The sequence below is a fragment of the Cupressus sempervirens genome, chromosome 4, assembly GCF_028749045.1.
Source record: "Cupressus sempervirens isolate cs-2001-9-10 chromosome 4, ASM2874904v1, whole genome shotgun sequence".
In the NCBI taxonomy this organism is placed as follows: domain Eukaryota; kingdom Viridiplantae; phylum Streptophyta; class Pinopsida; order Cupressales; family Cupressaceae; genus Cupressus; species Cupressus sempervirens.
Genome location: NC_143121.1, coordinates 193,015,380 through 193,021,166, shown reverse-complemented (window position 1 = coordinate 193,021,166; position 5,787 = coordinate 193,015,380).

Genomic DNA, 5,787 nt, shown 5'->3' with positions numbered 1-5,787 from the left:
ATTGCAAATTTTTTCTTCAAGGAGATTATCAGGATTCATGGTTTACCCTTAACCATACTATTAGATAGAGATGTGAAATTTATTGGTCACTTTTGGAGGACCTTATGGAAGAAAATGGGACCTAATCTAAGTTTTAGCTCTACCTACCATCCACAAATAGATGGGAAAATAGAAGTGGTCAAAAAGTGTCTTGGAAACCTACTTAGATGCTTGAAAAAATAGTATGGAGACAAGTGGGAGTCATTCCTACTAGAAGAAGAGCTTTCATTTAATGAATCTATCAACAAAAGCATAGGGAAGAGCCCTTATCAAATAGTGTATGGGAAAAATCCAAGAGGTATCCTAGAACTCAAAGAACTACCTTCCAACACTCCAGTCAATGCTCATGGAGAGGAGTTTTCCAAAAGCATGAAAGAGATTCATAACTCAGTAAGAATGGTACTCGAGAAGAGTACATAGCACTATAGATAGACTAAAGGAAAACATAGAAGAGATGTTTAGCTGTAGGTTGGAGACTCATCTGGGCATACTTAAAGAAAGAGAGGTTACCAAAGGGAAATCATACCAAACTACTCATGAAGATAGTACTACCTGTGTCAAATATTGAAGAAGCATGGAATGAATGCTTATGAAATAGAGTTTTGGTCACACCTTGGTATCTCTCCCATATTTAATATTTTTGATCTAACCCCATATAAAGGTGATGTAAATGTAGGTTCAAAAGTACAACTTGAAGAACTAGAAGAAGATGTTGCAGGGATACCAACCCATTAGCTAAGAAAACTTGACAAGATCTTGGACACCAAAGTCATCAAACAAACTAGGAAAAATGCATACAAGAAGTATTTGGTTCACTGGAAAGGATGTCTTAAGGAGGAGTTTTTATGGATGGATGAACAAGAGATCCATAAGTATGGCCTAAATTTGCAAGAGCTTATCTCAAGAGGACTTGATATCAGTGCACCCCAGGAGTATGGTGCAAGAGCACTTCCAATACCTACCATTGAAAGTACATCATAAGGATCAAAGAAAAATGGTTAGGATTGGAATTGGATCAAGAATCCAATGCTAGAAATAATGTCCAAGTTTTAAGGCAAGGAGACATTAGGTGTGTTATAAACCTAATTGTCCACCTTAGTCATTTTATGGGAAATTTCTAGGTAGAATGAGGATAAGATAGTATAGAAGGATAAATAATGATTTTTTATTGATAAAAACCTTCTTAGAATCCTAGTTAGGGTCTAGAATTAAATTTTATAAAGTTTAGAGACATTTGATAACTTTTGTAAAAAGTTGTCAAAGTTGTCAATGTGGCATAATGTAACTTTTGTGCAAAAATGCAACTTTTGAATCCCAATGTTCACAACCACCTTTATCAATTGGAATTGTTTGGGAATGGCATAAATAAATTTGAGAAAACTTTCTCAACACAAAAGAGAAGAATCTATAATAACCATTGTTTCAAATCAATAAAAATCTGTTATTTTTCTATCAAAATTGTCTGACAAACTACTTGTATGGAATTGTACAGATTCACCTGCAAATCCAAAGGATTGGAAAATTTGAAGAATGTTCTTATGAATTATTTTCAGGAAGTTTTAATTCTTCAAGTCATATTGGTTAAGATAAAACTAATTGTGACTGCTTGCTGGTCATAGGGAGGCACTAGGGTTTTGAGAGAAACATTCTCTTTCCTAGAGATTCCACCATGGGAAAAGGATAAGCCTCAATGGAAAGAAGGGGGCAGGATGTAAATTTAGAATATTTGGGTCTTAGGATAGGAGGCAAGAGATGTTGGGAGAAAATATTAAACCCTTTGGATAGGCATTTAAATGTGACTGTCCAGTTTTGGGTTTTTGAAGCACAACTTGGTCCAAGGGTGGAATATAACCATAGGAACTTGGAATTAGATGTTTTGGTACATCCCTAAAGTATTCCAATAGGCTTTTTTTGGAGTATGCATTTAATTTCTTATACTTTCTTTGGAAAAGAGACCTAATTAGCCATATTAGGCCTACGAGAGTTTTGCAAACAACTTGAGTTGGGAGATTGGTCAAGAGTCCTAACTTGGCTAGGGTTGTTACATAAATGTTTGGAGTGTTTGAATGTGTTTAAGAATTTATATGGTTGGTTCCATGAAGGTTTCCTTCACAATTTCTTAGTTTCTCCTTGTAGCCCTATTTGGAGTATTAGGTGTGTAAGTTGATTCCTTAAGAAAATATTGTGGAACTTGTGTATGAAAACATTGGAGAACTGTGTCTAAGGTTGAAGGAAGCCTTATTTCATCTCTAAAACCTTTGGCTTAAGTTTGTTTCTTGTTAGGCCTTAAGGAGGTGTCTTATACTTTGAATCTAATCTAGTCTAAGGAGAGTGGGTATTGGGAATCACATAGTGGAGTCCTATATTGTATGGTTGTGAAACATTTGTGCATCTATAAGTGACACATCTTGGGTATACATTGGGGACTCTACTCCATCTAACTTGATTGTTAGCATTAACATCTATGTGGGTGTGATGACCATTTTGAAGACCACTTCATTGCTTCGCAACCTATCAAACAACTAAATCTCAAACCAAAGTGACAAGGTGATCGAAAGGACTTTGCAACATCGCAACTTGAAACACTTTTAAAGATATTTACATACAATATGAAAAATGGTTAAAAGACTTAGGGATAAAAAAGGAAAGATCGTATAACCAAAGTTTTTACATATCCCTATCAATAGTTGCAGGTCAATTCATGGATAAATCATATGACTAACTCAAATACCAGTTTGATTAATTTTTCCAAGGGTAGAACTAAAACTTTGAAATAGCCAGCTCTGATTGGGAACTTAGGAATTGCAATTGGTTGAGAAAGGATCTAGAATCCCTAGTTTTTCATAGTTGGAATGACAAATTATAGCAGGAAACTAAGCTAAGAACACAACAGAAAGGAAAACTAACCTAGGAAAGCAAGGAATAAGAGCAAGGAAAGATGCAAAGAAAACTTACCTAGACTAACACTAGCCACAGGGGTTACCTACTTTCAATAATGAATATGATACATCTTTAGATCCTAGCCATTATAGGAAAGTGGCAGAGTTCTCTAGAGTAATATGCCAGAATGAAAGAATTGTTTTGGTTTTCTTGTATAATCTTGAAAGGACCCTTCCAAAGGGAATTAATTTTATGATGCATACCTTTGAGTTAATTCCTTTTATCCCATAATAGGACTTCCTTGGTCTAGCCTTCTTATTAAAGAATGTCTTTATGTATTTTTGATCTTTTGTAATGTGGTCGACTAGTCTTTCTTGTTCCTCTTCAAGCTTAGTCAGGTACATGATACACTTCTCCAAATTATTGTGAAATATAGGATCTTTGATAACTTGCTATAGTTTACAGATGGATAGTTCCAATGGAAGTAGAAGACTGGCTTCAACTCTGTATATAAGCTTAAATAGAGAAATTTTGATTGCCTTCTTGGATGTTAGTCTATCTTCCTAGAGCACATTGTGCAATCTTTTGTGCCAGTTATTTGGTTTTTCAAAACTAACTTCTTTACGATGTTGATCAAGTTCTTATTACTTGATTCTTCTCGATCATTCCCTTAAGGGAAGTAATCTAATGAATGGTTGGGGTGTATGTTGTTGTCATAGTAGAATTCTGTAATCTTCAAAGAAGATAAGTAAGTAGCATTATCCATAACAAGCTTCAATGGCACCCAAATCTTTCCAAAATGTTTTCTTTGATGAACTCACCAACAACTTCAAAAGTGTTTCTCTTGGTAGGCTTGTCTTCCACCCATTTAGTGAAGTAGTTTGTGTAGACACCTAAATTTGATTACATCGCTTTGGTAATCCTATTTAGTTATCTCTAAAGGCATCATTAATTAAATGCTTATTTAATTAATCCTTTGCCATCCCCTAGCTAATTAATTTAATTAATTATCTATAGTCCTAATTGATAAATCAAGTAACCTATTATTTATCAATTAAATCCTATTCTTCTATCTAATTCCAAAATCCTCATTTATTAAATAAACCTATTTGATAAATGAAACCCTCAAATCTAAAAGCCCCTAACTTATTCCTAAACCCTCTTTTTAGCCTAATCCACCCCATCCACCCATACTAACTAAGCTTAGTCACTAACTCACCCACCCTCATGAATGCCATCCACTTGCAAATCTCTAACATCCCTAATATAATCCTAAACCTAAGCCTAATCCAACCCCTAATGTTGTCACATTCCCTAAACAAGCTTAAGACTTTCTTAAGCCAAGGAAAGTCAAAAATTTCAACTCCCTCCAAAATATCCCAACCACCCAACAATGAATGCTCTTACAAAATCCATAAAGACTCTTACAAGCTCTTACAAGCCATAATGAAGGGTCTTTATGAAAATATTATCCTTTGAGCCTCCTTTGTTGACTCATCCTTCCCCTTTCCTCCATCCACTCACCTTGTGACATGTGTCACTCCCTGATTGGTGCTAAACAAGCACAATCCATGTGCTCCCTTTTGAGTGTATCCTAGCCCTCCTTAAGCTTTCATCTTTCCTTCCATCTTAGCCCTCCATCTCTCAAGCCCTTAGCCTATAAATTGAATGCTCTCCCAAGCCATTTCAATCACAATCCATCAAGTAAAGTTATAATGCCATTTTGAAGCCAAATCCATACTTTTGCATGCATCCACACAAAAAATCCCAAAAATCTCCATTGAAGCTAGTTTGAAGCTTGAGCATACATCCCATAATCCTACCACACTAATCCATTAGACTCATCTCTAAATCAAGTGACTATTCTCATTGGGAGAGCCATTCCATGGCTCATATTCTCATTTGAGGGTTTCACTTTGTCTCTCATATATGTTATGTCTTTTATGCTAGTTAATGCTTTGTTTTCTTAATAGATTAGTATTACTTGCTAACATATTTGTCATATACATTTTGGCACGCCCGGTGGGACCCCACTATGGGTCATTTAATCATCCATTTTCATCTATATGTTATTTTTTCTAACCATCTAATGTTTGCTGTTGTTTGAGTGTGTTGTAGGGTGTTTTTCTTATTTTTGAAGGTTAAAGAATGCACTTAGGAAGAAGAAATACCATCTAAAAATTTGAAAAGAGCAAAAAATTTAAAAAATTCTAGAAAAAATTCACGTTTTTCAGCCTTTTCCATGCAGTGTCATCTCCGTAGTTTGGCATCTGTGCTTGCAAATTGTCGTCTTCACCGGCTACTTTGTTTTCTGTGCAACCAAATCGACGTCTCTATAGTTTGGCGTCTTCGCCTGGTTTTCTATTGTCGGCGCCGCCACTAGACTGTCATCTGTGCATCCTCAACTATCATCTCCTCAGATCCGCATCTTCGCCAGCTACTTTGTCATCTCCGAATACTAGCGTCTTCGCTTTTTAGCATCTCCGTAATCAAAATTTAACTTTTAGTGGTTCTGTAGGATTTAGACCATTTTAAGCATTTTTAAGCATAGGAAAAATAGCAAAAAAAGTTGATTTTATTTTTCCCATAGTTAAGCTTCCAATTTTGAGATTTTTGGGATTACTAATCAACTTGACTTTCTTTTGTAGCTATTGCAGGTTGGAGCATCCTACTAACCTAATCATGTTTTTTGCAAATTTTTTTTAGAATGAACTTGCATGTTTAAACACATCTTTCATTGAATGAATGTTTCTCAAACCCACTCTTGAATGCAATGGTTTAAAATCAATCTTTCTTGGAATGCATGCTTAAAACAACAAATCCAATCTTGAATGCCTAAAAATCAATGAACATTACATGGTTTTGATG